The sequence below is a fragment of the Maylandia zebra genome, unplaced genomic scaffold (assembly GCF_041146795.1).
Source record: "Maylandia zebra isolate NMK-2024a unplaced genomic scaffold, Mzebra_GT3a scaffold02, whole genome shotgun sequence".
In the NCBI taxonomy this organism is placed as follows: domain Eukaryota; kingdom Metazoa; phylum Chordata; class Actinopteri; order Cichliformes; family Cichlidae; genus Maylandia; species Maylandia zebra.
Genome location: NW_027490032.1, coordinates 4,191,077 through 4,208,182, shown reverse-complemented (window position 1 = coordinate 4,208,182; position 17,106 = coordinate 4,191,077). Strand labels below are relative to the sequence as shown.

The window sequence follows — 17,106 nt, the reverse complement described above, 5'->3', positions numbered from 1 at the left end:
GTAACATATAGGTTGATGCTGATAATTTTGTGACAACAATGTGACAGAAATACAGTGATTAGTGTAATGAACTGCTTTTTCCAGTAAGTAATTCCATAAGTAACTGTATTACTTTTTGGAAAAGTAACAAGTAACGTGTAATACATGATTGTATCTTTGTGTAATGATACAGCTTTTATATTTATATTAGCAGAGTAAATGCTTAGCCCTTGTAGGGGGGATTAATGTGGCCATGAGAATCACTTACATTTCAAACTGCTGCTAATGAACATCAGCAAACTAGTCTGAGCCCTGGCTCTGTTGTTGTTTACATCTTCTGTACATAAGCAAAACAACTGCAAGAAGAATCAGACCAAAAACTGATAGACCAAAGATGAGTCCTTCTCTTCATCTCTTGGCTGACCTGCAGGGGAGAAACAGGAGTGAGGTGTCAGCTGTCAGGTAGGACCATGAATGACCAGAATGAAGACCATATCCAGGTAACTCTTGGTTTTCAATGTTATGAAAGTGTTGTTCACTTCTTACTGTGAGCAGCACTGTGCTGGATTAGCAAGAGTGAAATTATTGCCTACTGACCAATCGTCTCCAAGAATAGTGTTACTTTACTTGGAAGATTTCTCTGACCTCAGAGTGGAGATAGCAAAATTCATATTGTGTTTTCTTTCATTAGTACAATCAGTAAGAAATATAGATTTTTGGATACAAATGTTATGGTTTATTATTATATTTTATGTTTTTGATTGGTCAGATGTTGTCAACTCCATTGCTTCATGTAACTATAGATAAAATGATAATCCCTGAGTTAAGTTATCAAGCTAATAACTACTGCTTGGTCTGACTGCCAGTAATGAAGCAAATGAATATTGGAACAATGCCCTGAGTATGTTGAATGCTTCATAGTAAAGGATCCATCTGCTTTCCATAACATCAACATCAACAACATCTTTAGATACAAACATCAACAACCAGGAAGCAGCTTCACCTCTGATCACACTCAACTCTACTCACTCACCTGGAGGATCAACAACACTCAGGTAGATGACGCTGATGGATTTCCATGAGCGTGTTTCTTTCATGACTACACGGCACTCGTATGTTCCATTATCATTAATCGTCACATCCCTCAGAATCAGAGACACGTCTCCATCCTTCATCTGTCTGTCCTGCAGATCCACCCGGTTCTTAAAAGATGGATGCTGGTCATCTGGAACAAATTGCTCATCCCGGTACAAAACCATATATTGTGGCTTCAGGTCAGCTCTGCTCCAATTTACAACTATGATGTTGTTGTTTGGAGCTCGACATGGCAGAGTGATGTTCTGTCCAGACTCAGCTGTGATGATTTTCTGGTCTGAAAGAGGAAACAACACAGAGCAGAGAGGATGAAGATTAAAGTAGAATTGTTCACTTTTACAACAGTCAATCAGAATGAAGGGAAACAAAGAAAGTCCAATGAGCTCTGCACATATACACATAGGTGGATTGTTTTTTTCTTTTTTTTTTTTTTGTTATTTAAAATAGAATTTATAGTATATTAAAAATCGTAACGCTAGCTGGATATAATTTTACTGTAATCAATTTTAGTATTAAGTGAACTAACAGCTGATGGAAGAAATCTTAATCACAAAAACATTTTTAATCATGAGCAAATATTTAATACTTCATAAAGTGTGATGTGCTGTGATGATGTCATTATCAGCTGGTATATTACAAAATATGATATAATTCACATGAATAACAACAGGACATTAAAGTGATGAAAGTTTGTTTTAACTTTGTTATTCCTTTAATAAAGTCTCTGTTCAGAAGACCACAGTCGTAGGAACAGCAGAGATACTGTGTAGGACCCTCAAACTCCAAGGCCTCTGGTAGAGGACCCAAACTTAAAGACTGCCCACAGGGTGAGTGGAGATTTATTTTTATAAATATAGTTATAGTTGCATTATTGCACATGGACATGGTCCAGAGTATTAAACTAACTTAATAACAACAGGCACCTTGCAAAGCGGCCTGAAGGTGGACTTCTAGGTAGCCAAATTGTGTGACTTGAGTCTTTCATGTCATTTAGTGAATCTGCTTATGTAGAAGTATAATATGAATTACTATGTTTTCTACGTGGCTAGTTCATGCTGCTAAAGCTAACAGATATGTTACACACTGGTAAGCTAAAATACATTTGGTGTTCTGTAGCATTACTGTGTATATTTACAATTGATATCAGGCACTGAAACGTATATGGAAAGATTAACCTACATAGGAGTACTGATTTGGATTTACTGAGGTCATAATCACTGACAGAAAAGGTCCGTAACTTCATAACTATGGATATACCAAATCAATAAGTCATCATACTGTTAACATGTAAACAAGGTCAATGCCTGTCCTCTTTATCTCAGAGAGAAACACTGTTTTTGTTTAAATACCTAAATCTCACCTGCAGAAATCGGCACGACGAGAAATACCAAAGTTGAGAAGAGCAGCATGCTTACGGACGCCATTTGCGTGCTTGTTCTAGTTTGAGTAGTTTAGAGGCACTTAGAGTGCTCTTAATGTCTGAGGATCCTGATATTTTCAGTAAATAACAGAAAATCCAAGTTTAAACCTGACTACATGAGACTAAATTTAAACTTTAAACTAAAATAAAGCTAAAACTGATCACTACCGCAGGGACATTGATGAGTCGCATTAAAGTGACGTGCAGAGTGACGTGTCTGAGTGCATCTATTGTTAAATTCTTATTCTATATTATTTTATAAAAAATCAGGTCAGAGTGTTTACCAGGTTCAGTTGTTATCTCCACAGAACAACACTAATTTTGTAAACCAGTAAAGTGAAGCTTTCATCCTGGATCAGCTGGATTAAGATTAACAGACTTTTGTCAACCTGTTAGATTACCTAGATGTAAGTAAATAAGTACATTTGATTTTTGTTGCAAATCGAAAACCAAAGTGCTTATAACTTAATTAAAATACAATAAATAGTTTCCTAAAAAAATATGCTTTTGAAGCTTTTAGTCTGGAGATAGTTCTGAAGGCTCAAAAACGTCATTTTAACACTTACTGTCGTTCTGATGGCATCTGTGAAACCCTCAAAGAGTCTTCTGCTCGTCACGATGAAAAATTATCCACAAATGTAAAACATTTAAGGTCAGTATCCACGTGTCTTCTTTTTCAGTGGGTCAAATGGAACCGCATTAAATTGTATTCCACTCAAGCAAAAAAAGGTAAAAAGTTCATGAGTTAAAAGTCAAAAGATAAAACATAAATTAAAAATCTAAAGGTAAAGTGGACGTTACCACGTTACCTTACAGCCACATATCAGGAAATGCACCTGTAGTTCCCCGTAGCCGTTTTATTTCACAACATGGACCGGTGTAACAGGTTAGTAGCCACACCTGCTTGATTCCTGAATGATTTTAATTTAATAACAAAAGAAGTGAAAACCAAACCTGACAAAGTGCAACAGCTTCTAACTGCAAACTTTTTCTTTCAAAGAAAGACTTCCTGATGATTAGTTAACCAACTGCAATAGATTAACAGCACTTGGCTGTTCCTTACTCCCTACAGTTTTTTAGGAAGCATTTATCTTTTCACACACTGGTTCTGCAGTTTGCCTTGATTTTTTGTTTTTTTTGTGTAATATTCCCATTCGTCACTCATCTTCTAAACAAACCCAGGCCCTCTTATACGCTCTTTAACACTTGAAACTGCCCCCAATTCTCAACTGCCTTTGCTGCATCTCCTCAAGCCACCGTTAATGTCACGGTTCTGGATCATTCTGACCCAGCACTTTCAGTTTCTTATGTTTTTGGTATTCTTCTGTATTATAATTTATGTTCTGATTCTTTAGCTATCCTATGTTGATTATTATCATTATTGTTCTATGTTCCAGCTTATTCTGGTTTAGGGTTTAGTTCTTAGGTTTTGTTCTTTTGCCCTCATGTTTAGTTTAGGTTTAGTTCTGTGCTTAGTCTTCTCTGCTCGTGTGTTCCCTCTGTGTAAGTCCGCATTTCTTAGTCTGCATCTTTGTGAATTGTTTCCTGTTTTATTTTGAAGGGTTATGTCTTATGTTTGTGTGTGACTTCTGAGGATTTTCAAAAGTTCTTTACTGAAAAAACTGATAACATCAGAGCACATATCCTGCTCCCACCCCAAGACCCTTCTGAACAACCTGCATGTTCATTCTTTTTCTCAAAATTTAAACCACTCTCATTAAAGAATGAACATGCATTATTCACTCTCATTATCCCTGTTTTAGACCAATCTCTAAGCTGCCATTTCTTAAGGTTCTAGAGAAAGTTGTCCTCCACCAATTATCCTCATTCTTAGACACACATAATATCCATCCATCCACCCATCTTCATCCGCTTTATCTGGGGCCGGGTCATGGGGGCAGCAGCCTAAGCAAAGAGGCCCAGACCTCCCTCTCCCCAGCCACCTCCTCCAGCTTATCCAGGGGAACACCAAGGCGTTCCCAGGCCAGCCGAGAGATATAATCTCTCCAGCGTGTCCTGGGTCTTCCCCGGGGCCTCCTCCCGGTGGGACATGCCCAGAACACCTCACCCAGGAGGCGCCCAGGAGGCATCCGTGTCAGATGCCCGAACCACCTCAGCTGGCTCCTTTCGATGTGGAGCAGCAGCTGCTCTACTCTGAGCCTCTCCCGGATGGCCGAACTTCAACCCCTATCTCTAAGGGAGAGGCCAGCCACCCTTCGGAGGAAGCTTATTTCTGCCGCTTGTATCCGCGATCTCGTTCGTTCGGTCACTACACACAGCTCGTGGCCATAGGTGAGGGTAGGGACGTAGATCGACCGGTAAATTGAGAGCTTCGCTTTTATACTCAGCTCCCTCTTCACCACGACGGACCGGTGCAGCGTCCGCATCACTGCAGCCGCAGCACCAATCCGTCTGTCGATCTCCGGCTCCCTTCTCCCATCACTCGCAAACAAGACCCCGAGATACTTGAACTCCTCCACTTGGAGCAGGAACTCAACCCCGACCCGGAGTGGGCACTCCACCCTTTTCCGGCTGAGAACCATGGCCTCAGATTTGGAGGTGCTGATCCTCATTCCCACTGCTTCATACTCGGCTGCGAACCGTTCCAGTGCGAGCTGGAGGCCCTCACCCAATGAAGCCAACAGAACCACATCATCCGCAAAAAGCAGAGATGAGATTCTGAGGCCACCAAAGTGAAAGCCCTCCGCCACTTGACTGCGCCTAAAAATCCTGTCCATAAAAATTATGAACAGAAACGGTGACAAAGGGCAGCCCTGGCAGAGCCCATCACCCACCGGGAACGAGTCCGACTTATTGCCGGCAATGCGAACCAAGCTCTTGCAACGGTTGTACAGGGATCAAATGGCCCGTAGCAATGGGCCAGACACCCCATACTCCCGCAACACCTCCCACAGGACACCCCGAGGAACACGGTCGAATGCCTTCTCCAAGTCCACAAAACACATGTAGACTGGTTGGGCAAACTCCCATGCACCCTCAAGTATCCTTGAGAGGATAAAGAGCTGGTCCAGTGTTCCGCGACCAGGACGAAAACCGCATTGTTCCTCCTGTATCCGAGGTTCGACTAGCGGATGAACTCTCCTTTCCAGCACCCTGGCATAGACTTTCCCAGGGAGGCTGAGGAGTATGATCCCCCTGTAGTTGGAACACACCCTCCAGTCTCCCTACTTAAAGATGGGGACCACCACCCCGGTCTGCCAGTCCACGGGTACTGCCCCTGATCTCCACGCAACATTGTAGAGGCGTGTCAACCAGGAGTTGTTTAACTGCCTCAGTGACTTCGCCCCCGGAAATTGGCGGGTCATTCCCCTCATCCCCAGACTCTGCTTCCTCCTCGGAAGACGTATCAGTGGGATTAAGGAGGTCCTCGAAGTATTCCTTCCACCGCCTGACAATTTTCTCAGTCGATGTCAGCAGCGCTCCGCCAGCACTATACACAGTGCAGGTAGAGCACCGCTTTCCCCTCCTGAGACGCCTGACGGTTTGCCAAAATCTTTTCATGGCCGCTCCGAACTCCTCCCACACCCGAGTTTTTGCTTCAGCCACTGCCCGAGCCGCATTCCGCTTGGCCTGTCGATACCTGTCGGCTGCCTCCGGAGTCCCACAGGCTAACCAAGCCCGATAGGACTCCTTCTTCAGCCTGGTGGCTCCCTTCACCTCTGGTGTCCACCATTTGATTCAGGGATTACCACCATGGCAGGCACCAACCACGTTGCGGCCGCAGCTCAATGCAGCAGCTTTGGCAATGGAGACGCTGAACATGGTCCATTCAGACTCAATGTCCCCAGTCTCCCTCGGAATGCTGTTGAAGCTCTGCCGGAGGTGCGCGTTGAAGATCTCGCGGACTGGGGCCTCTGCTAGACGTTCCCAGCACACCCTCACTGTGCGTTTTGGTGCACCGGGTCTGTCCAGCATCCTCCCCAGCCACCTGATCCAACTCACCACCGGGTGGTGATCAGTTGACAGCTCAGCCCCTCTCTTTACCCGAGTGTCCAGAACATATGGTCGCAGGTCTGGTGATACGATTACAAAATCAATCATCGACCTGCGGCCTAGAGCGGCCTAGAGTGTCCTGGTGCCACGTGCACTTATGGACACTCTTATGTTCGAACAAGGTGTTCGTTATGGCCAAACTGTGATTTGCACAGAAGTCCAATAGCAAAACACCGCTCGGGTTCAGATCAGGGAGGCCGTTCAATCACGCCCCTCCAGGTCTCGCTGTCATTACCCACGTGAGCATTGAAGTCTCCCAGCAGGACAACAGAGTCTCCAGGTGGAGCACCTTCCAGCACCCCACCCAGGGACTCTAAGAAGGCTGGGTACTCTGAACTGCAACTCTGCGCATAAGTGCAGATGACAGTCAGGACCCGTTCCCCGACCCTAAGGCGCAGGGAACAAACCCTCTCGTCCACCGGGGAAAACCCCAACGTGCCGGCAGCAAGCCGAGGGGATATTAGAATACCCACCCCAGCCCGCCGCCTCTCACCAGGGGCAACTCCAGACTGAGACAGAGTCCAGCCCCTCTCCAGGAGACTGGTTCCAGAGCCCAAGCCATGCGTAGAGGTGAGCCCAACTATATCTAGCCGGTAACTGGATAAATATCAGTCTGGTTTCAGAGCCTTCCACAGCGCAGTCTGCTCTACTGAAGGTGTTCAATGATGTTGCTTTTATCAGCTGACTCTGGAAAAAGTACAGTTTTAATTCTTCTAGACCTGAGTGCAGCATTTCACACTGTCGACCACACATTACACATCTTTTGTCTTAAAAATCTATTAAATCATTAACTTGTAGGACTTTATTCTATGAAAACCTTTATGAGTTTTAATATATTTTGGTTACATATAAATATTATATTTTCTTTTATGGTTTTAGAGGCTGGACTGTAGGGTAAAAAATAATTACATGGGCAATAAGAAAGGAGGTGACATATACAGCAGGTCTGAGTGTTTCACAGGTTCTGTACTTAAATGATGTCCACAGAACAACACAAACATAACCAAACTCATCCATCTAACTGGAGGTTCAAACCTAGATCAACATATCTACCATGTATGCAGATCAATACCATTTAATGCTTTAAACACAAACAGTGTCACTTTATCCTGGATTCTGTAATGCACAGTGAGACAGTGCAAGGCTGCTGTTATCTCTCTTTTTTGTCCTAGTCAGTAATCTGGCATTTGGCTAATGACTGTAGTATGCAGTGCATTACAGGTGTCCAGTTTACATGTGAAAAGGCATGCATAACCCTTACCGAAAACATTTTCAGTCTGGTGATTGTTCTAAAGGCTGAAAGACGTCACTGTTGTTCTGCAGGCATCTCTGAAGCCATCAAGCACCCTTCTGCTCATCAGGAAGGAAAAAATATCCACAAAGAAAAAACAGTGTAAGGTCAGTATACATTGTATACCCACTTTAACTTTACTGTATAAAGAGCTAACATCTCCAAAATGCTATGAGTAGTTAGTCATTATAAGAAGTCTTTGTGAACTGAAAATCAAGAATGTGGGATACTGTTTGTCCGTGATTTGGAGAGCCCCAACGCAGGGGAAAGTAATTCTGTCGAAGAGACCTACCTTGGCAGTTGTGCAGGTGAAGACAAAGGGAAGAAATTCTTCATCATATTTTCTAGTATTTGGCTTGGAAGAAAGTTGGTTTGGAAACATATTAAGCCAGTGGTTCTTAACCTGGGTTCGATCGAACCCTAGGGGTTCGGTGAGTCACTCTCAGGGGTTCGGCAGAGCCTCCGCCGTGACATGCATGCCTCATTTTATGCACCAGTAAAAAACATATCTATGTCTTGAATTTGAAAAAAAAATCATATTTTATTTTTCACTAAAGAGGGGTTCAGTGAATGCACATATGAGGGGTTCGGTACCTCCAACAAGGTTAAGAACCACTGTATTAAGCGATGCTGCATCTTCTGCTTTGCGTTTGTGTGGTAGCCCCGTTGAAAAGTTGTCCATTATGCTAGCAGTGTCTAAGCGTTCTTTTTTTAAAATTCATACCCCCCACACCCTTGAATGGCTCTACCCTAAGCCCACAAGGTTGACAAATGTTTCAAAGAGAGATTTTCATTTGATCCCAAATAAAAGAAGTGAAAACAAAGACCTGACAGAGTGCAGCAGCTGCTGACTGCAAACATTATTAATGATCTTTTTTTTTTAATTGAAGCTCTCAGACACTCGGCAGTGAAAGCATGAACCTGTTTCTACTGCTACTGCTTCACTACGTCCAGCGGGCTTAAAGCAGATTTCAAAGAGTTATCACAGGAGTGGGCCGTGGTCTCTGCTGCTGTAAATAACACATTATGATTAAGGCTTTTTTAGAGCAGGGTGTTACTTCTTAGCCAAAAAATGATAACCCTTGTTAAAACTCAACTTTAAATATTTTTTTGTATTTACCTCATTTTGACCCTTCTTGATTTGTTGCTTGATACATGAAACCTAATAATTGTAAAAGGTTGTGCTTTCTTTTGCCCATGACTGCACATGAGTACTTACGAGCACAAACATGAACAAGAGAGATGTTAGAATGATAAATAACAGTCAGAGGATCCTGGGATTTCACCCGAGGGACTGAGTTGATTAAACACACAAAAGACTGCACTGCAGTCATTTTTATTTCAGGCTAGGCTAAATGTTGTATTTGTGGCAAATCATTCACTACGCACACTAGCATCAAGGTCAAGCGACAGCTCTTTTGTTTGTGGCAACACATGCACACACACTGCGATTTTTAGCCTCTCAGCCCAGGACACAGACACTCCTTGATGGCTGCCGCACTCTTTTCCTGCTTGGCTCTTGTCACTGTGGGAAACACACAGTCAATCAATCTGGCTGAGTTCCAGCCCCGCCCTGACCCTGTCCCTGCAAGCTCACTGTGTCACCGCTTCGCACCGTTTCACCGGACACTAACATGTTGGGACTGGTTAGCATCCCTTTCACCACATGTTACATATAATTCTCTGCTCTGACTTACTCCAAACTTCTGTATAAGGAGCAGCTTCAGTTCAATTTAAGCTTTGAATGAGGTGAGACAGAATTAAGGTTAAAATGCTGCAGAAACATAATAAAAGCAACAGAATGATAACACTGAAACGGTAACAAATCAAATCACTAGAAATGGGAGGAACTAAAGAAGTGTAAATGTGTTTTCATTCCCAGTTACATCACTGATATGTTGCCAGTGAACCTGATTATTGTGAAATTTCCTCCAGCCCTTTCTTTTTAGTACCACTTACTTTTCTAGCCTTTTGTTTTCCACTTCCCAACTTTTCGAGACATTTTATGACTGTTAAGTTTAAGCTTTTCTCATCGTAAACATTTGAAATGTTTTCTATGTTCTGTAGTTCATAAAATATGGGCTTTTTTAAGTTGGCAGAGAACTGCATCCTGTTTCACATTTACATTTCAGAACAGTTCAGCAGTTTGCACTTTCATGAAAGGACTGTTTTGAATCCATCCATCCATCCATTCGCTTCCGCTTCTCCTTTTCAGGGTCGCGGGGGGCGCTGGAGCCTATCCCAGCTGTTTTGAATGTGCAGTCTAAATAAAATAAACCTCCACAAAAGGGTTGTTTTCATCTGTTGGGAATTTGGTTAAAGGATAGTAAAGGAGACAGAGAGGAAATGAAATAAAAGGAACTAAAGCTAATTATTCCAGTCAGAAGGACTCAATTAAAAACACCAAACACACTGATTCTGTTTGTATTATTGTAGTTTATTTTCAGTTTCAGTGTTTGTGTTTTAAATATTTTTTCTGGAGGTTTAAATATAAAGACAGTCATTTCAAGGTCTGAGCTCTCAATACCTAAGGCTACGTTCACACTGCAGGCAGAAGCGCATCAAATATGACTTTTGACCCTATGCGACCCATATCCGATCATGGTATGACAGTTTGAACAGCACTAATCCAATATTTTCAAATCCCACCTAAGTCACTTTCGTATGTGGTACTGAATCCGATGCATATCTGATGTTTTAGAAAGCGACTGCTGTTTGAACGATCATGTCGCATTAAATCCGTCTTTTACATTACTGACACAAGACAGACACCAATTATCAGCGCTGGAGAAGACAAATGAGAAAGCATGGCGGCGGAAACTGGAGACGGAGCGAGTCAATGTGCGCCAGATTAGAAATAAAATGGGCAGCAAAACACAGCTGATTCCCCATCACATCACACTGTGTTATGGAATTGGATTACATACGTGCTACATAGTTACTTGAGCATTTCTTCTTTGACGAAACCAGCAAGGAAGAATTTTTTTTAATCTCATCTCTCCTAATAAGGTATGCACTGTTAAGGTTCAAAATATTGGGGATGGAGACAAGAGAAAAAACCACAATAACAACACTGGTCCGGCCGGGTTGAGTCAAACGATGATTTAATGATCACACACGTGGGAGATGGACACTGATGCAGACAGCCTCAAAATCTCAAAATGGTGGAGCATTGCTCAAACTTTTATAACCTCTGGTGCCTCCACCTTATCATAAAAAGCCTAAACATTCACATGCTCTCTCTCACACAGCGCCTAAGCTACGACCTTGGCTCCCTGTTTATCTGCTCCTGCTGAAATGGGGCAGAAAACTCCAGCACACTCTGTTCTCTTCTACTCAGACAAATTAGACAATAACCTTCTGCGAACAGTATTTCTTATAACTCAGCAATATAATGCATCATAAAACAATATCATTCATTCACAACAAGTCAGCAATTTAATGTAATGCAAATCAGTTTAACTAATGCAATAGTTATCAGCTTCTTCTAATTCAGGAGAATAATGCAAACTAAAACTACATAATAATTCACAATCTTTAATTAGGGGTCTAACACGGCATAAAATAATATTATAATTTTACAATTCCCCCTGATGAGGTCATTAGAATAATGACCTCACAAACACCCTGTAGCCCAGTGTGGCCGGGTTCATCTCTTCTCACTCCTGAGGTCCTTTGTCCCCCTGAGGGGCAAACCATATGTAAGATGACCTCTGTGTTTGCGCAAGTCAGGTGCAAGACAAACTATTACTACAAGGATAGCAGGTCCAGATGACACTCCCCTGTTCTCCCACAGCTTTATTTGGTGTTCCCTTATACCATTCAGACGTAGACTAGAACCTCTGTCCGAAGAGCTCTTAACCTTTATTTTATTGCTGCAGCTACCAGTGTCGTCCAGATGGGTGATCCTCTGCTCTTAATTCCTCAACCTTAGGGGTTAGACAACCCTTCAGTCGTAACACAGATCAGGGGATTATTCTGCTCCGATTTCAAACAACGATCTGTGTATTCTCCAAAAAAAGGAACAGGAAGGTGTCCCCTTTTTGCCCAAAAGCCTCTCGAACTTCGTTGGTCTGGTGTTCCCGGATTTCCGCCAACCCCTTCATGGTTATTGCTGTGTTTATGGGATCCATCCTTTTGTGGTGACTAGCTGGAGCCCAAACGCCATGACCCTTGGACCCAGTTGATGTCTCGGCAGTCACTGTGTCTGACTCTGCTACGGAGGATCCTCGCATCTCTGTGACCTCGTCTGGTGTCTGTTCCTTTCTCTGTAAGAGACAGAAAACCAAAACACCTCTCTTCCTAACCCTAATAATCTAATGTTATTATCTACTGACCTTCTAGTGATTCAGAATTGGTCTAAAACATTCAGAATGTCCCAGGGACTTATTCTAATCATATCTTATGTGTGTGTAAGCAGTGTTTGCATTTAGCCCTCCGCACTCAAGGCATTTCTTACACTTTATCAGTCCGGACAGTCACGCCGAACGAAGCTTCTGACCTTCAAAAGGCCGAGTGCCAACTCGTTATAAGCACATTTGCAAGGTGTGTCTGAAAATTATTGAAACCCCTCTTTTTAACAAAAGACAAAAAATTAACAAATCTTCTAAACGCTATTCAGTTCATTTCAATGAGTAATGATTAAACATGAAAGTGATAGTTTATGCTTTTTCACTGATTCTCTAAAAGGTCCGTCTTCTCGGACCGCTATTAGCTTAAGCTTTACCATTCCTAAATTATTAAAGACACCAATGAAGTTATAAAATATTCAAATAATCCTTGTTTGATGTTAAAGCTCAACCTTCCCCCCCTTTTTTGACACATTCCAATGTGTCAAATCAACGGAGCTAGAACATTCAAAAAAAATTAGGCAGCTACAAAGTTTCCCAGACTCTTAAGGTGATCCGCGTGTAACGTTCTGACTCAGGTATTTAATATTTTAATAAATCTCGTTTAATTAACTGCCACTATTTAAACTAACCTTAAAGACATAATTTAAGAAAAGACCACAAAGAATAACATGATATCAGTGTTTTGTAAGCGCGTGCGGCCTTCTATGCTCGAAGCCTTTCCCGTCAATAGATCAGTCAGACATTCGCGCTGACTGTAGCTTTTAACCCTTATTAACTTGAGCACAACTCTACAATGAGCAACAAGTTGCAATATGTATAAAAATGATCATGGTTACACCTGCAATGAAAAATTATATCATTATCCTAACACCTGTAAATGGAAGATTCATCAGAGGTTATAACAATCACAGGAACACAGATGTTAGTATAAGGTCAAAAGCTTCAATAAATGATCATCGATGCAATGCTTGTTGCATGATTCTCATACAATAATAATGCTGACATTGAAAATAACAGTATAACACCCCCTTTTGTCCCGTTTCACTTGACACCTAAACGTTTATAAATGCCTCTCTAATTCTTGATTTTATTTCCCCCTTTTCTCCCCTTACTGACCACAGCAGGGGGATCTTAGTTTTGAATCAGCCATGAATCCAGCTCACCTGATTCATCAGTGAGCTCCACCATCACTGGCGTCTGACAGGGTGGTGCTGCATACTCTTCCTTTAATGTCACTATTTTCAACCTGTTAATTAAAGTGTTTAAACCTGAAGTCGACTACGTCCACAACAAGTCAATACAGCTGTAAATGAGGCCAATTATCAATCTATTACCAATCAATAACAACAGATAACTTCTATTTTATGCATGCTTTTAATCAACCACTCACCCAGAGGATCTCCAATCCCAGGAAATGCCTTCTCCTCCTTTAATGAGTCTGTCCTCCTTCCATGCCCTGGTAACTGGTCCATCCAGAGCCATATGATCTCAAATATACATACCACAAGCCAAACCACACCTTGGTCACACCAACCCCCCTTCCACCCCCAATATGTCCAATGCCATCCTAGTATGGACTGTCAAAAGTGGCTTTAACGCTGACTGTTCTGACAATCCATTTTATAACGTTCCTGGTCAGATTTGCCAATCTCTGCACCAGAGTTTTAAACGTTTCGCCATTTTCATTAGGTTTTATCTTTTAGTTAGTTTCGACTCCAGATTTTCAATTTTTTGCCAGTTGTAATTAGTTTTTACCAATTCTTTGCTAGTTTAGTCTAATTTTTATTTTCTGAAAATCCTTAGTTTCAATTTAGTTCTATTTGTGTTTTGCAAAAGTTAAGTGTAACAAAATCTCAGTTCCATCATATCAGTCATGCTCTTCTAATTATCCTTGGGTGTTGAGACTAATAACTATTAACTCTTGCCGCACCGTGTGGTCCTAATTTTGGTTAAAGTTAATTGATAACCTTTTGAAGGCGATTGTTTCACACCTTTTTTAGATGTCCCAGTCCTGTTATCTCGGGATACATCACGCTGCCTTATCTGGGGTTAGCTATTTTCTTGGGATGCGAGTTAAGTGGGTGAGCTCTTCAACGAGGGGGAGCGTGCTCCCCCTGATGAGGTCTTCTAGGTAAGCTAGGTTAACCTTCTTGTGTGAGCTTTTCAAGTGCACTTTTAAAGTTTGTGGGATTTTTTGTTTTATAAATGTCCCTCAAGACCCCCTGATGACCCAGTAATTCATTTTTGCGCACTGTAGTACACATTTAGTTTTTTGCTTGTAGCTCTCATACTCTACTTGCCACTCCTCTAAGTCCTGATGTTTCTTAGAGAGGACAACAGAACCTTTAAAATTATATCCCATATGTGGGGGTGTGGCCTTGCCAATTGTTTTTCCCACCTTTTCAAAATGGCTGGCGTGCCCACAAGCACATTTTATGGAAGAAAGAAAGGTAAGCTTGATATTTACAATTAAAATGTTTTGTTAAACTCAGATTTTTATTTTATTCAAAAAATAAACATCTGGTAAATAATTTCAGGGGTCTTTAAGAATTAGGCTCATTTACTTTCACAGGGAACATGACTAATTTATTAATGTGTGCTCTACACATTGGGACTTTATATTTATATTTATTTCACTTTTTCCTAATACCCAACTTTTGACAAAGGCGGAGAGAATTCTTAATACAATTTTTAAGGGAGATTCAAACATAGATTTTTCAAAATATGAGAGGGTCAGGACCCACTAAAAGCCACACAAAGATTATCGAGATGCAGTGGCAGATGTAATAGAGAAAGACACAGGGCCACCTGAAATCTGTCGTCCTATCTGGTGCAAAACCAACATGTAGTAGAATCTGGAATTTTGATTTTGAGTTAAAAATAAAATATGGGTAAAATGCAGAAATGTTTTCCAGTAAAGTAAAAAATAAGAGTCGCAATTATAGTTGAATCCATAACACCTAATTGTTCCTACGAGATCACGTCGTTGCTGAGAGTTATCAGTGATCTCAACGTGTGAAAAGAACTCACAGTATCTGGGGTTTAAGCTCCTCTTGGCTGAGAAACCTGGGACAAACATGTGAACAAGACCTGAATAATATCAGTAATGAAGACTTCTCTCCAAAGATCAATAAAAGGAAGCCCCAATCTGATGAGAGTCTAGCAAAATATGGTTCACTCCACTTGCCTGAAATGGTTAGCAGTCCAAGGCATTTCAGTTGTAGAATGATTGGGTACAACAATGAAACAGATGTGAGATGAGGGAAGTGCCAAATGTTCCTTTGTGTCTCCAAATAAAATCAGTACTTCCTCAGATATCCTAAATAAATTGACTTTTGTGAAATAGACAGTTCAGTGCCATCACTTATTCCTAAACCAATAGTTTACAGCTAGTGAAGTGTCAGTGACTTCTGGGTTGGTCCCTGATCTTCATCTTATGAGATTGTTATTTTAATAACACTTGATTCATTTAAAAGAAAAAAGAAAAAAAAGAAAAAAGAAAAAACGAAAATAATTTCTCCCTGTTTTTTCTTATTCTCTGGGTCTCAGGAGGACATTACGTCCCTCTCCACTACAAGACTCTTGTTATGTCTACAAAACAGTCATATTAAAATCATCCTCAATTCTATTCTGGCGCTGTCTCCCGACTTTTCCTGACCAGATTCTGCGGGTGAACGGAGCAGCAACCCAGACGACTCGACTAACGTACTCCCTTAATTTCACTATAGCAGGGCACGCACACATCAATGCAACCAAACACATTTTGCTATAAATCTAGTTAATTTTAGTTAGTTTTGTGAACATTCAGTACAGTTTTAGTTAGTATTCCTTTTTGTTTTGATTTTATTACCGTTAACGCAAATTCTTTCCACTTCTACTTTTCGTTATTTCATTTGTTATCTTTAATAATAATAATAATCTCCTCTGCACCCTTGAATAAACACCATTAACATGATCAACCTTTTGCTGCTTGTTTTTTCACCATCTTATTGAATCAACTACTTCATGCTTATGTGGTTTACAACATTATATTTATCTAAATCTCCACTTTGTGTCTAAATGTTTGAAGAATTTTTGAGGGTCAAATTTTGAGAATTTGACCATAGTGAAAGTTATGGCATTATCACCCCCTTTGGGGATTACCTGTTTCCAGTTTTGATGATATTCCTCCCCGTTCTTTATTTTTTTCAAGTACCCCTCTTCGGTGGCGAGAAACTGTTGGTGTGATCAAGCGGGTGCTGTAAAAACAAAAGCTCAGGACAGAACAGTCACCAGTCATGTACTTCATTCAAAATTAACAAATATTAAGCTTCATATTGATCCTCTGAGTGTAATGGTACATTTTAATTTGCACTTCTAAAAACAATATTTTCTTTATTTTACTCTTGTTCTTGTGCAGCACCACCCCTCAGCACATGCCCCTGTTATTTTATCTTACTTTTAAATTGTTGACTACTTCAAGAGAGCGCCCAAAAGACGGGGACCAGTGTTTATCATTACATATCTCCATTTTGAGTGTGGCTGTCTATCATTCCCCTCTTATTCATAGACCTCGATGGAGGGTTTTTTGTTTGTTTGTTTTTTTTTTTTTCTAAAATGAATTGACTCTCTATAGTGACCCACTATGGTTAATAATAACATGCTCAGTCATGAGTGGGATCAAACCTTTTCTTCACTTTAGCATTTAATATTCCCAACAATATAATGTAATACCTTAATTAAAACACAGCTACTAAAACACAATTTCCTTAATGCAAACATCAGTAGCTCAAAATTAGCAACCAAAGGGTTCAGTCTGCAGTTCACACTGCTGTGAAGCTACAGCTCTTTAGTCTCTGTCATTCTTCTGTTCTTGCAGACAAAACAAAGCAAAACAAAACATCCACCCTTCTTTTACAGGCTGGGTGAATTGTCTGTGGACATTCAATAATCCTAAAGTCAGCACCGTTTTTGTC

General features: G+C 41.1%; 1 long non-coding RNA gene across 1 annotated transcript; it reads right to left on the bottom strand.

Moving 5' to 3' along the window:
- Window positions 1–379: 379 nt before the first annotated feature.
- LOC143415686 (uncharacterized) lies at window positions 380–3,309 on the bottom strand. The gene is made up of 3 exons (XR_013096115.1): window positions 3,061–3,309; window positions 1,013–1,351; window positions 380–403 (listed from the first exon to the last, which is right to left on the bottom strand). It is a non-coding gene; the product is annotated as an uncharacterized LOC143415686 (long non-coding RNA).
- Between the last annotated feature and the right edge of the window lie 13,797 nt (window positions 3,310–17,106).